Source organism: Schistocerca serialis, chromosome 3 (assembly GCF_023864345.2).
Source record: "Schistocerca serialis cubense isolate TAMUIC-IGC-003099 chromosome 3, iqSchSeri2.2, whole genome shotgun sequence".
Taxonomy (NCBI): domain Eukaryota; kingdom Metazoa; phylum Arthropoda; class Insecta; order Orthoptera; family Acrididae; genus Schistocerca; species Schistocerca serialis.
In genome coordinates, this window is record NC_064640.1 from 708,489,888 (window position 1) to 708,506,000 (window position 16,113).

Genomic DNA, 16,113 nt, shown 5'->3' on the forward strand with positions numbered 1-16,113 from the left:
TTAGGAACTGACGTCCATCATCAATATCTGTGTGATGTCTGACCCCCATGGGTAAGAATCCACTCTTGTATTTTTGATGACACACGCCCAATAACATCTTGAAAAGTTTCTAGCTATGCCTTAAACATTTGCTGTAGCTGTGAAGAAGGACATTATTACACTAGGCTGTTTTTAAAATACTTTATTTGTACAAATACACCGGCCCATTGCCGGCCGGTGTGGCCGTGCGGTCTAGGCGCTTCAGTCTGGAACCGCGTGACTGCTCCGGTCGCAGGTTCGAATCCTGCCTCGGGCATGGATGTGTGTGAAGTCCTTAGGTTAGTTAGGTTTAAGTAGTTCTAAATTCTAGGGGACTGATGACCTCAGAAGTTAAGTCCCATAGTGCTGAGAGCCATTTGAACACCGGCCCATTCTCTAGTGCATCTAGAAAACGTAATAACGCTCACAAAAAGAACTCAAATATGTATGGCACGCGATTTTTTAATTTAACGACGACGATGTATCCCCATGTGTTACTGTAGGGCCCGCATCTCGTGGTCGTGCGGTAGCGTTCTCGCTTCCCACGCCCGGGTTCCCGGGTTCGATTCCCGGCGGGGTCAGGGATTTTCTCTGCCTCGTGATGGCTGGGTGTTGTGTACTGTCCTTAGGTTAGTTAGGTTTAAGTAGTTCTAAGTTCTAGGGGACTGATGACCATAGATGTTAAGTCCCATAGTGCTCAGAGCCATTTGCACCATTTTGTTACTGTAGGTAACCAATAGGTTTGTTCAACGTTACATCCAATGTAGTGGTATGACATTTCATGTTTTACCACTACTATTCTTTTGTGTGTGTTGTTATGTTTTATAGATGTACTTCAGAATCGGCGGTAGCCGAATATACAAGCGCAAATAAAATATTTCAACCACAGCCCATCCTTCTTCACACTTATTGAGGCTCTGGGGCTCACTCAGATGTTGTCAGCTCATGAAGATTGCTGACTGGAAGCTTGCACCGCGTCAGTCATCGATCCGCTCATTTCTCAAAACTTTTATGGTGTAAACTGCAGTATAGGTAGTTCATTGTTCTTTTGGAGTACACCATTTGGAACCCTGGTCATGAAAGGTGTGACAACACAGTTTACCACTCCTACCACGTACTAGCGAACATGCAGACTTCCTTCGATGACTGTCAAATCAGTCTTGCTGTCATATCCAGCAGCTCTCCAGCGTTTGGGGAAATATGAGTGTCCGCGCGACCGCTACGGTCGCAGGTTCGAATCCTGCCTCGGGCTTGGATGTGTGTGATGTCATTAGGTTAGTTAGGTTCAAGTAGTTCTAAGTTCTAGGGGACTGAGGACCTCAGATGTTAAGTCCCATAGTGCTCAGAGCCATTTGAACCATTTGAAATATGGATGTCTAGAATCGCTGTCTCCTGTAACTTTTCATCACGTTGTCAATGGACCCGCTGGCATCGGTCTGACCGCCACGAATGGAAGCGAGACTAACTGCTGAACGCCACACAACTCCATTCAATGCCCTATTTGACCCTTGCTCTACATTGTGCAAGCTCTGTTGTGTAGGTAGGGCGTCGGCGCTAGACGACACACGATAACAGGAGATCTCAAACCAGGTTCCAGTAATCTGTTCCCGACGGTTCGTGCCTGCATTCTGCCTCTAACCTCTGCAAGGATTTCAGTTGTTGTCATCTGTCTATTCGTCATAGACAGTCAAACATACGATTTTCACGTAGTGCTGTCCTTCTGGAAGGACCCATGCCTAGTCTTTTTGCCACACAGTTGTCCCGAGTCCATCTCGTCACCAATCGCTCTGCAGTCATTGCAGTGAAGTTACTAATACTAATACTAATACTATTCCTCGGTATGACGCTCCCACCTCCATGCAAATAGCGCTCCGAAAAAGTGGCGAAATGTGGCACGTGCTCTTCCTGTAGGCATACCATGTTGCGATACACCCAACATCCATATGTACTCACACCATTCTTCATCCGCAGGAATGGATTCTTTCTGGACTGAAAATACTGAAAGTAAGCTCACATAAACATAATCAAAAAATGCCCTATTTGATCCTTGCTCTACATTGTGCAAGCTCTGTTGTGTAGGTAGGGCGTCGGCGCTAGACGACACACGATAACAGGAGATCTCAAACCAGGTTCCAGTAATCTGTTCCCGACGGTTCGTGCCTGCATTCTGCCTCTAACCTCTGCAAGGATTTCAGTTGTTGTCATCTGTCTATTCGTCATAGACAGTCAAACATACGATTTTCACGTAGTGCTGTCCTTCTGGAAGGACCCACAAGAATGTGAATGCTGAACTCTCCTTTGATACTTTTGATATTGTGCATGGTATAACACTCTACATTTGCGCCAGTGTACAAAGACGTGCTGAAAAGTAATGCATCCGAGTTTTTTATGTGAAAACAATTAAAGCTTTAAAAAAAATAAAAATCTGTTAACATTCTACATCTACAGGACTCAGAAACGTATTGTGTATCATGGCATTGTGCAACGTGAGTGCACTGATGAGCCAAAACATTATGAACGCTTACTAGCTTGTTTGTCCGTCTTTGGAACGAAACACGTCACTGATTCTGAGTATCTGGGATCCGACAGTTTTTTTGATATGTTTGTGGAGGTAAATGACGTTAGATACCTATGCACAGATCATGTAATTCGCTTAAATAACGTGCCTCTGATTTGCGTACGCGATGATGGCGTCCGATAGTGAACAATATAGGTTCCATAGGATTTACGTCAATTTATTCGCCGAGACATCAACATGAGTTCACTATAATTTTCCTCAAACCATTGCAGCGCACTTGTGGCTCCGATACACGGACAGTTACACTGATGAAAGATGAGATCACCATCGGGGAAGACATCAAGCACGAAGGGATGCAGATGGTTCGCAGCCGTCAGCATGTCTTCGATTACTAGCACAGGTCCCATGCAAGAGCAGGAAAATGTCTTCCATAGCATTACTGCTCCCAACACCCCGCGTCCGCGGTGCGCCGTATGTTTCGAGCCACCGTTCACATCGATGGCGGCGTTTGTAGAGAAGACCAGCGACCTAGAGTAGCAAACCTGTGATTCACTAAAGAGCCGACACGTTTGCATTAATCGACGCTCGTATTCCGATGGTCCCGTGCCCACTGCATCGTAATTGATGATGTCGTTGGGTCAACAAATGAACATGTAGGGTTGGTTTGCTGCGGATCTCCATGTTCACCAATGTATGATGAACTGTGTGCTCCGAAACACTTGTACGTGCACAGTTATTGTGCTCTTTCGGCAGAGATGCGACAGATCATAAACTATCCTACTTCAGAGAGCAGATAAGCCATCAAAATCCACGTTCTATGAATCGTCGTGGACGTTCAACCAATTAGCGCCTAGATTTAGTTTCACTATCCTTCTATCTCTTTCTGTAGATGCTCACGACAATAGCACGTAATTATTCCACCAGCTTCGCCATTTTCGAGACACTCGTTCACAGGCTGTGCATAATAATAATCTTCCCTTTGTCTGAGTCGCTTATTTCAATGGCTTTCTCCGTTTGTAGCCCATATCTTCGCTAGGACGATTCCCCATCCGTGTCTGCTCTGCTTACAAACTTTTGTTACCGTGTAACATACCAGCTACGCCACCAATTGGCATCCAACATCGAGGTGGTCAGTGGTCATAATGTTTTGGCTTATCATAGTATAGTGGCGCATGAGAAACAGTGTGCTGTAATCGCGTTTCGAATTCGAAGAGTTCGTCCACACGTGGAGTACTCTCTTCTTTTAGCATGACAATGCCAGACCACACACGAGCGCTGCGACACCTGCAATAATCCAACGCCTTGGGTCCACTATCACCTATCAGACGCCATACAGTCATGACTTTGCCGCATCTGATTTTAATTTGTTTCCAAAACTCAAAAAGACGCCTTCGAGGATTTCTCTTTGATAGTTGAGAATCAGTGCAAGGTTGGGGCTTCGTCAACCAACTGAAACATTCTACTGTGACAGTATTAAGAAACTGGTCTCTCCTTGGGAGAAATATGTTCGTCTTCAGCGCCACTATATTGATAAATAAGTGTATGGACATCAATAATAATGATGTAGAATTTCAGTTAATAAAGTTTGTTTGATTTAAAAATCTCTTAGTTTTAATATAAAAAATTTGGAGGCATTACTTTTCAGCACGCCCTGGTAAACTGTTTTGTAACAGTTATTATAAAAGTATTTCTAAATTCTAACAATAAAACCGTTGAAAAACTTCTAGTATAAGTACAGAATGATACGTTCATCTTGCCTGAAAAGCACGTGAAATCGAAATAGGGGATCCTCCCGACACACAATTCCATAGGGACGGCGTGAAATTAAGTGACGGCGTCCACGTGCTGTCACATAGCAAGCGCCCCGCCATCGATCACTGCACGCAGACTGTTGAAACAAGACAGCGCTGCCGGTGCTTCAGCATTGACTAACACTGACCGTTATCTCCGTAACTGTCCAGGTGCAAATGTTCGTCCACTGGACTCAAGGACGCACATACAATAGTTTTCAGGGAGGGGGAAGGGGATGTGGGTAGAACTGGATGTGTGGAGTATTTTTAATATTTTGGATGACAAATGACGATTTGTAAATAGCCATAAAGAAGTTCCATTTACGACTCAGTTAAAAACGTACCTAGTACCGACTATCAATCATTTTCTTGAAATAAAAATGCCTGACTACACTATATTTTTTTCCTTTGCTTGAGAGAAGGTCGACGGGAGGGGGGCGGGGGGGGGGGGGGCTGCTGGAGGAGGCTTCCCCTTCCCCCGGGCATGGGAGCCCTTGACTGGAATCCTAAGGGACAGCGGCCCGTTTCGTCATGTTATTATTCATTGTTAGTGATTGCTGTGTGAACATATCGTTTCTTGAATGTTTAGAAAACCTACTTGTACCCATTAATCCCCCGGATCCATTACAAAAGGAATGTTTATACTTGCTGCCTCAAAAGAAACGAATTTTGTTTTCGATATGAGGTGAGTTGTTAAGAGAGAGCTATGTAATTAATATATTTACAACCCTTTCGTATAGTTTTCCGCCTGTCAATCCTCTCTGTACTTCTCTGGAAGGACTTGGATGACAGTGGTAGGAACTCATCCAGAGATGAAAATGTACTTCAGTGCCAAAGGTTTCTTTCTTTGGAAATAATTCGAATAGTGTTGGACTCTAGCAGTCTTGAGACTAAAAGGTAATATTTCCTGTCCGTATAAGTATTTCGACTGCATTTCAGATGACGAAGTGATGTTTACATGGAGAATGACTAGGGTAGTACTAATGAATGGGTTTATGTTTTGTGATTTTTTTTATTTTTGTGCAGTGTTTCCATGAAGTTTTAGCAATAAACATTTGTGACACTTTTTCTACACAGATCTCTATCGTTACTATCCCTTGAAGATCAAACCCGAAGCTCAAAATTTACTGGAGCTTTGAGTGAGCTCATCAATTGTGAGATAGCTGTACTTTTCTAAGCATCGGAATGTGATATCACCTCTGTCTCAAACTTTCTAACTGACATAACATCTAAGTGACTGTTCGATAGTGAAATATCTCACCTTCAGCGACGAATGAATGTCGCAATAGAGCTGCATTTTTTTTTTTTTTTTTTTTTTGTTTCTGCATCTGTTCAGCAATCGAAGACGGAGTCACCCATTAAGCAAACATTTTTCTCTTGTTTCAGATTTTTATCAGAATTCTGTACATTGACGTACTTGAAACGCCTGTGATCTCAGCACGAGAAAAAGTCATAATGGTACATTACTTTAAAAAGATCAAGCTGCGACCATGATGCTTGATGGTCTTTTATTATATACTCACCCTTCATTGCTACACATTTTTCTTAACGACACATGACTTGGAGGAGACCTTGGTTTTAGCAATCTGCATTTTTTCTGCTCAGAAAGCGTTCCACTTGGAAGCTCACCTTATTATCATTTTGGGAATGCCTGCTCTACAATGGTTCTTTTATCCGAGGAAAGAGGAAGAAGTCACCAGGTTTGAGAACATAGGCTCGCTGGAAGGAATCAAAGAGGGAGCCTCCTAGTCAAATTCCTCATTATCAAGTGTGTTCTGGACGTTTTCACTGCATTTACTGGGAACGAATTATCACGTGCTGTCCACAAGTTGAGACCATTGTGATACATCTCCCTGCTAGACGGTTAACGTATAAGTGAGGTTCACGTCGGCTGCATTTCTCAGATGAGTAGTATCGTCTCAGACAACGCTCCGTCGCGGCAGCTGGGATGTTTTACCAGCGACGTCAGCGCCACTGTTGGTGTTGTGCTGGCTAGCTAGATCCATTACTCTCCGTACGTAGGTAGATGTTCGGTCCCGCGTGCGTCTTTGGAGGATTGTCGCAATTGTTACTGGCAATGTAAGCAAGAAATCTTCGTCAGTATATTCATACAGAAGGTACAAGCACGAATGTATTTCTTGCCAAATACCACATTGCAGAAATCGTTTAAGACGTGATTACTGGTGTTTTTTGTTAAAATAATGAGCTCAGATATTTGTTTGTAGCTATGTATTATAAGCATAATTACTCCGATTTCTGTGTCAGGCATGCCATATGTGGCGTCTGAATATTGTTGCTTGAGTCGTCTCCATTTATCAACCGTGGCCTCCGAGAAACACAGGCCGTGCCTCTTACCTCACAGATCCTCCAGGCTAACCTTAACGACGTAGTGGACGCGCAAAATTTACCTAGATGAGTGGGCAGACTAACATTTTCCAAAACATCTAATAACGCGCTAGGATCAGATATAGAAATAACGTCATGCTTTGTAATGAATGTTTTTTAATTGTCCACCTTACTAGACAAAATTTTCCACCACATTGCGTTGTATACAGGGACGTTATTAATTTAGCTACACACTGCACTGCCGTTGTGTCTTGCACCATAACCTACGTTAATATTTAAAAGCATTTTGCACAATTTGTTGTGATGTCATTTTTTTAACCACATAATGCTTTATCATAATGTCTTACTCCATAAATTACGTTAATATACAGCCGTTTTGCATAATATGCCGTGACGTCAATATTTCAACCAATAGGATAACGAGCTTGTTATAATGCATACACTGTGATGGCACACACATGCATACTAATACTATAGGGATGAATAGCAGTAGTTTATTTTCTTTAATATGTTTTAAAATATGTTTCTAGATGCGTCAGTAAGGAACTTGCTATATTTGCTGTAGACTTCCTCTGGAGCCTCCTGGGCTCCCACCTCACCTCCATCACTAGCTCGCATCGACCCGGCCCCTAGTCACTCTTCTACGCACTGGGGACTCTATAGTTTGTTGTCGAATTTGCGCCGGCGTTTTCATCCATCACGGCGTCTGGACCAAGACTTTCGGTGAAAACACGGTGCTGTAAGTGATGAACAATCTGATTAAATTTTGGAGGGTGTGATAGACATGGATGTGGGGGCGTGACTGTCATCGTGACTTGAAGGCTACCTTGGAAGGGCTGGAGGAGTTGACCGGCTTATCTGAGTTTAGGAGTGATTGTAGAAAGCAGCATTTGGTGTCTGTACGCAAGGTAACTTACTAGGGCACACTGAACCATGCGCGGAGTCAGTGCCTTTAATTTGCTGTACGTGTTGTTGGAATGGTCATTTTGCAGGGCAATGTAGAGAGTCCAGATGGCTCGTGATACGACGTAAAGATTGACTTGTGATGATTTTTTGGAGCTGTGAATTCTTTTTGTTTTATTGTGTGTAACGAACAGTAAATGGCGTTGTACTGGCAGAGACAGGGATCAAGATGTCATGGAACCGGAAGCAGTATGGATATTGTTAGGAAAGGTAACTAAGCTGTCAGTGGATAATATGCAGTTACATGGACAGTTGATAGCTATGGACGAATAGTTAGCATCGTTTCAGGTACTGCAGCATGATGTGGATCCAGCTGCCGCAAAACTGATTCTTCTTTTTTCTGGAAAACCATCTGAAGATGTGCAGTAGTTCTTAACGGGCTGTGAAACGTCGACGGTGATGGGTGGTGGCACCGACAGACAGTTGTTACGTGTAGCAACATTGCAACAGTGGAAAAGCGAAACCGTACGTGAGGTCTAAAGAAGCATTAGAGAATGCAGCGAGCATAGAGCATTTGGAAAAGCGACTTTTGCAAAGATACAAAAATGAGAGCAGTTCGAGGTATTTTCGGGACCAGCTGAGCAGTATTTTGAAGAGGCACGGAAAAACTGTGGAAGATTTCGCTGACAGGATAAGGAAATTTAACATACACATGTAAGAGATGGGACATGGTGATGCAACAAATGCAGTTTTGTTGCAAGGAACTGAGTAAAGGGCGCTCGATGTTTTTCTAAGGGTCCTGCCGTCACACATGTCAAGAAGATTGCAACAGGTGCCCCAAAGGATCTGTGTTCTCCTATTAGGTCAGCGATGGAATGCGAAAAAAATGTCATATCAGTAGGGATACAGGATAGGTGTGGGGTATTTTCTGCGAACATTAAGTGGTAAAGATGACAAGTTTTTGTTGGACACAGTGGTGCATGTGTCAGTTGCCAGGGGAGGCTTAATGAATCGAAGGCAATGAAATTGGTCGGACAAAATGATGTGAGACCGGTGGGGTCAGCAGACATAGATTCTCGTATAAGGGCTGTTTTATTTAATCAGTGTGCAGAGGTGAATATGAAAGAGGTGCATATGAAAGCGAGGGCTGCATTATGATCCTGGGGTTAGACTTTTTGCTTCAACAATGAGGTAAAATTGACTTCTGGTTATATACCGCAGATCTTAATCGAAAGACATTCCAATTGAGGGAAGTTGTTGCCGCGTAGAACTATCACACGGAGGCATCTAGCGTACTGGACTAAACAGTTGAACCGTGTAGAATAGCACCGAGTGCTAAGTGGCACTGCAAAGTCTGTTAGAGTGAATGTGGAACCAGATCTACTTGCGGAAGTCCAGCACGTTGTTTTATTAACGTAAGTGCTGCACAGCTTCAAGAGTAGAATAACACGAGAGTGGTACCCGTAAAAGTACATAACTTTTGCTCTGAGGAAGTAAAGTTAAGGAAGGGGATATTAATAGCAAGTTTAGACAGTCCAGATGAAGGTGAGTGGTGCACTATCAGTGTAAAACACAAGCAACCACGAGCTGTATCACATACGAAAGTCGAGCATCTAAAGCGAGTAGAGTGAGAGTACTGTTCAAGTTTGACTTTTTATTTTTTCCGTGGCATCCACTGCAGGAACACCCGTGACTCAAGACCGATTACGAACAGGGAGCAAAGCAGTGGTGAATAAGAAACCATATCGCATTCTTAGGTTTCTGCAGTTGATTATAGAGGACTTTATTAACCAGCAGTTATCTGATGTGGTAATAGAAGAGACGAGGTGCTGGAATCATGGTCATACCAAAAGAGTCTACAGATTATTCGAGACAAGGGGTTCCCAAAATTTTCCTCTGCCATAATAATACTTTGAGAATCCTGGTAGGTTGATAAAGTTTTAAAAATCAGGAAAATTTATTTTATTCAGTGATTATTTCATTTTTAAACCAAAAATAATAACATAGAAATAATAACAAAATTTTTAAAAAGCAATTAGTATAATCAAACTGTCGAAAAAAAGCCGTCATGCGAGTTTTTTTTTGTTTTTGTTTAGCATTTTTCACTTTCTGCAGAATACCGGTGTTCTGTGGAGCACAGTTTGAGAGATCCTGTTCCAGAAAATACAGATTCTGCTGTGATTACCGTGACCTGAACTGCAAGACCGATTCCCGTCCCTGAGATAATCAGTAATATGGGACACTGTACTTTTAAACATGGATTTGGGGACTGGTTTCTATCAGTTGGAGGTTGTTCACAATGTCTGCATTTTAGGTGCCATAGGGGCACCATCAGTTGAAGAGAATGCCGTTTGGATGGAAAAAGTCACCTGCAACGTTTCACTGGTTATTGGACAGTGTGTTAAGAGAGCTGAAATTGTGTCAGTGCCAAGCGTGCTTAGGTGACATCGTATTCTCAAAAAAATGTAGAACATCATAGACAATGCCTGAAGGAAATATTTAAGGGACTGAAGGCTGTGCATCTGACATTAAGCCCAGAAAGGTGTCACTTTATGTCAGAAGAGATAGGGTAGATAATGTGTGTATATATGTGTGTGTATGTATATATGCATGTCTGCATGTGTATAAGAATTTCTAAGGCTGCTGTAAATTTATTTTAGTGTTCAACCTCTAATCAGATAATACATAACAAATACGTTGGCATATAGGTACACACTTTTCATGTGGAACCGATTCCGTGACGACAATACAAGAACACAGGACGCGAGGATGAAGTGTATTCTCTAGAAGGTGATTAATTATCACTTAGCATACCGCTGTTGTAATATTAAGGCGCTTGCGGGAAATGGGAATTTGCGGTGGACATAATACTGCGTCACGCCAGTTAGGATGATTTTCCGCGGCGTCAGTCGTAAATTTACTACTCCCGCAAACGACTGTCAGGTCTGCAGGCTTCGTAGTTTCTGCAAGATGGTAATAGCGATGTTACTGGTGAAATTCGTCGTTTTTGAAACCTTTGTTATCTTTTCTTGTTTCGTAGGCGTTAGCAGACGTTCAAGTTCACTCTGTTTCTTGCATTTTGTGAACTTTCGTGTTGATTTTGTGTTCAAAATGTGCAGTGAAAATGAAAAGCGTCTGGAGCAAATGATTTACAAGTTCTTGACGAGTCTGCCGATGATGAGAACGAAATATTTGATGACGATCCAAATTAAACACTTAATGTATTAATTTCACTGCTTGTGTTGTTATGAATGATTTTCCTGCAGGTAAATCAGGAAATCAGTCCGAGCATATGATTCCAGTGAGTGTAATGTTGGACTATGTACCTCGCCGTGATCCAAGTAGCATCACACTGTACACTATGAACGCTAAATTTTGCATTGTTTTTCTTGTGTGTTTGTGTGTGTATGTGTGTGTGTGTGTGTGTGTGTGTGTGTGTGTGTGTGTGTTTGTGTGTGTTTCTTTAGATTTAAACTGGCTGCAAAAGAAATTTAAACTGAAAGATCACTTGTTTGCTTACCAGGGTGTATCATATGTAAAGGAATAATGCCAAAACAGGTATATTTAATTTTATTTTAAGTATCGGTTTGGACTGATAACCTTGTAGTTTATTCCCTTTAGTGTACAATCCAACCAACCTTTAAGTACAAGTTTTTTGCTGCACTATTTATTTATTTACTCGTAGTGATAGAAGTTACACGGCGAGGGCGTTTCAGCGTTTTGTCATTATCATGTGTACTTGTTAGCTGGTACTACGTGGTCCCTACGGCATCTTGGAGCGAAAATGTCAGTTGTCTTTTTGTTACGATATGATAACGTTACGTTTATGTTTATTTGTTATTTGCGTGTTCTCTTAAAGTTGTTTTTGACGACTTTTTTGTCAGCTTTGACTCCAGTACAGCTGTCAATCAAGCCGAGTAAATAAATAAATAGTGCAAGAAAAAACATATAGTTAACATAAAATATGTCGTTCTTCGACCTTATACCAGCTGCAGTCTTACTGAAAGGAAATGTATATTTAAAGTAGAAAGTCCAATAAACTTACAAAAAACCATACATTTTAGCCAGTCCAGAGGCAATTACAGCTGCGTACAAGTGCAATTAAAGTTAATTTACAGCATTCTTAGAAAAGGTTACAGAAATAAACGAAAGTTGCCCTGACCCAAAGAATACAGAAGTAGCACGCTTTTTGGTCGCAGGAACATAACAGTGACGTTGCCCTGTGCCAAGGTCTCGTTTGGCAGAGCTCATACGTTTTCTCATGGTGGTGGTGGTATAAACAAGAATATAACCGCTTTGTTTTGGCTGGTTTCGTTGTCTAGGGGCTGGGATATGTAATTGCCGCATTACTGGTCAAATACTGCTGAGTCTACAGTATACGATAAGAATCCACACATGAATCGAATGGTCGAAGGTTTCTATCACTCGCCAATTGCGAATTATGAATATAACATATAAATTTATAAATGAAAGATTGCAATTAAATAAAATCTGGAAGTACTATCTTAACCACTTTAAATGATGAGTACGATAGTAGAAGTACTTTTGAGAATGCGATATATTTCTGCAAAACACCTGTTGGCGTCTATGATCCAGCAATTAAATAAAGTATAAGTTGAATAACAGGGGAACAATAGATTCCTACTGCACGTAATTAGCTATGAACAACAGCATAGCTCGCGAGATATTCACTTATAAACGCACACTACGTCTTCACTGTAGAAGCCACGAAAATCTCACAAATGCACAAGTCGGCACTCTGAAGTATTTCTGTCTGCTGCGACCACGCGCAAACCGCTCCACTCTCCAAGTTCTTCCCGCGACTGTGCGTCCGTCGCGCCGTCGCGTCCAGCACTTCTCGTGTCCTGTGCGACTCTCCAGCACTGCCGCACTCCCAGAACTACCTCGTGTCCTCTCCGGATACAATGCTCCTCCCCACTGCCATACAGTCTCTCCACGTGTCCTTTTTGCAACGATCGCTGTGATTGGATAGAGCGCTCCCGCCCTGTCTAAAGCCAACCCACACTCACAAACATACGAAATACTGGATTTACTTTTAAATAATTTGAAATTAAATAAATATTCCTACGGCTGGACCATAAACACGCTCTAACTCACATTATTAAATACATAAACAAATTGAATAAACATGTATCAAAGGAATAGCATCAAAAGGTAGGCCAGTAGCCTAATGTCTCTGTGCTTTCTAAAACACTGTAAATATATAAGCAATTTCTTCAGGAATAATATATATCGGATATAAACAAAGACGTAGATGAATAAATATATTTATAAGCATGCTGCTGCCGTTTTTTCGTGTAACTGTGGTGTACTTATGGCCTGACGCGATCGATAGTAATCGGCCACTTTGACCTCGAATAACTCATGTACTATTCAAGTTACATGCCTGTAATTTACACTAGTTTAGGTTTACACTAATAAATTTCTAAGGACACGGCGATCGACAAAATCGGATGAAGCGTTTATATTTTGGAAATTCGTTGCTGGGTGCTACTTGTATAATTTACCGTCAGATACTAAACTTTAAACCAATAAAGTTATTGAAAATCTGATTACACCATCAGATTCGTCGTGCAAATAATAGTAAAGTACATGTTTCTTTTTGAGGTATCATGATTCATCTGGCTACTATTAATTTCCATACAAATTGTGAAATGTCTGCCATTATGGTTTCACAGTCTGCCATCTTTGGCCCTCCCGGTGCATGGCGTCACCAAGGAATTCTCAGCCACGTGTTCGATGGACCACGCCCAGGGGCTACCCCTCTCGTCCGGCTAACGTTCTGCACCACGTGATTGCTGCAGGACCCCGGCTGGCCCAGCGGCCCGTGCGGCCACTGCTTCCTCCGAACTCATATTTTCAGGGCGCGACGACTCGCCCGTTACCCCAGAAACTTATTCCAAGTGTCATTATTCCTCTATTGAAGCAAATTTGCAATCGAATACACCGCATGACTTAATTTCTGTCGTCCACCTTCCACCGTCCCTCAACACACAGCTTCGTTAAAGGGCAGCTGGTCAAAGCAATCGTCTGTTTCTCATCGCCTTAAGGGGGTCCGACAGGGTGACGGACGAAAATACTGCTCGAATTCAGGACTTTTTATCTCCGTACTGGGATGTAGTAGACAAATGAGGTTTGCTGCAACGAATAAAGCATACATTGAAGATTTTATTAGTATTTTCTATTGAAGAGTATTAACATCTTCACTTTGTAATTGGGATTTTCCTGAAACAGCTCTGAAAAGAGGTAGATCGACGGTTGTCCCTGTAAATCCGGTTGTCGTTATCTGAAACATGAAAGTAACATATTACCCTTTTAGTTCTTCGTGGGGATTTGAAAAAATAAATAAAATCAAATAAAAAATAAAGGACGTTTTTGGGTCCCTTCATTTTTGGCTGAGAAATACTAAATATCAAATGGTTCAAATGGCTCTGAGCACTATGGGACTTAGCATCTGTGGTCATCAGTCCCATAGAACTTAGAACTACTTAAACCTAACTAACCTAAGGACATCACTACATCCATGCCCGAGGCAGGATTCGAACCTGCGACCGTAGCAGTCGCGCGGTTCCGGACTGAGCGCCTAGAACCGCTCGGCCACCGCGGCCGGCTACTAAATATCAACATAAAGGAAATCGACTACGATGAAATGAAGAGAAGGAGTTTCCTTACAGGGAGATAAAAAAATCATTAAAATCGGATTAAAACCGTAGCGTGGGCGATGGCAACCATGCTGAAAAACACGGTTTCGAGGAAAACTCGTTTACAATTTGACAAGTATTTATCATATAAAAAAGGGACAAAGCTTGAAACTTAAGTGACATCATCAATGCCTGGTTCGTAATAACTATCGTCCCGGCTACTGGATGGCCCCTTTCAGCTACTTTGCCTGGTAAGCCCTCAGTTTCGTCCTCAAAGCCTTTTTCGTCGCTGAGCGCATCGCCACTGGTGTCTCTATTTTTACAGAATCGTCCCAGTTCATCGCCGATTTTGGTTTGAAGGGCATTTGCCACGTACATTAATGCTGCATGGCCTATATTGAATATACATGTGGCCAAATTTAAAGCAATGTTGACAATTTCGCTTCGGCTGGATGTTATATTTGGAGAGTATGTCCAAATGAGACTATTGAAACCTTCGTTCACGTTTTGAGTAAAACCACCAGAACAATGGTCCAGCAAATCTGGTTTACTCAAATCGGTATACGAGGTCTGTTCACAAAATTCCAGAAATTTGTCCACAAAATTTTTCTACGCTTGCCTTTTACTTATTGTGCATGGTCTCCTTCGAAATACTCCCTACCACAATTGATACACCGTTCCAAACACCGTTTCCACTACCGATAGCAGTCTTGATACGCCTCTTGCTGGATCGCGCGAAGCGCTGCCTGCGAATTTTCTTTTATCTCGTCTGTCATTGTAAATCTCCGTCCTTTCAATTGCGGTTTCAACTTTGTAAGTAAAAAAAAAGTCCGCACGAGCCAGGTCTGGAGAGTGCGGAGGATGAGGCAGCACAAAAAATGGTTCAAATGGCTCTGAGCACTATGGGACTTAACATCTGTGGTCATCAGTCGCCTAGAACTTAGAACTATTTAAACCTAACTAACCTAAGGACATCACAAACATCCATGCCCGAGGCAGGATTCGAACCTGCGACCGTAGCAGCCGCGCGGTTCCGGACTGAGCGCCTAGAACCGCTAGACCACCGCGGCCGGCCATGAGGCAGCACAGTGATTTCATTTTTTGTGCAGTAGTCACGCACCAACAGGGATGAATGTGCGGGTTCATTATCGGGATGCATGAGACATGAATTGTCTTGCCACTTTTCAGGCCGTTTCCTTTTCACATTTTCTCGCAGGCGTCGCAACACGTTCCAATAGTACCGTCGATTAACAGTCGGTCGCTGTGGCACGAATTCATGATGAACCAATCCTTCAAAGTCAAAGGAAACTGTCAGCATAGCAATCGCAAATTGACCTTACGACTTTTTTTTTCGTGAACCTAACCCGACCCATTGTGAAGATTGAACCTCGGTCTCAACATAACCGTAGACCCAAGTCTGATCACCAGTTATGTTTCTCTTAAGGAACATCTCGATCTCATTTGCGCGATCCAAAAGCTCTTCAGATTGCGATATGGTCTTTCTGGTCTTGACTTATGAGTCATAGGACGAACTTGACGGCAACACGATGCATTCCAAGGTGCTGGGTCAGGATTTCATGACATGATCCAACTGAAATGTTATATTCTTCTGCAATCTCTCGGATAATCAGTCTTCGATTGGAACGAACAGTTTCGTTGACTTTCCTAATATGAGCGTCTTCGGTAGTCGTCGAAGACCGTCCTGAACGAGGGTCACCTTTAGCTTCCGTCCAGCCATTTTAAACCGTGTGAACCATTCATAACACCGAGTACGACTTAAGCACTCATCACCATAAGCTTCCTGAATCATTTGGTGTGTCTCTGTAAAGGTTTCCTAATTCGCAAACTGCGCGATACAACGTTCTACTCAATACAG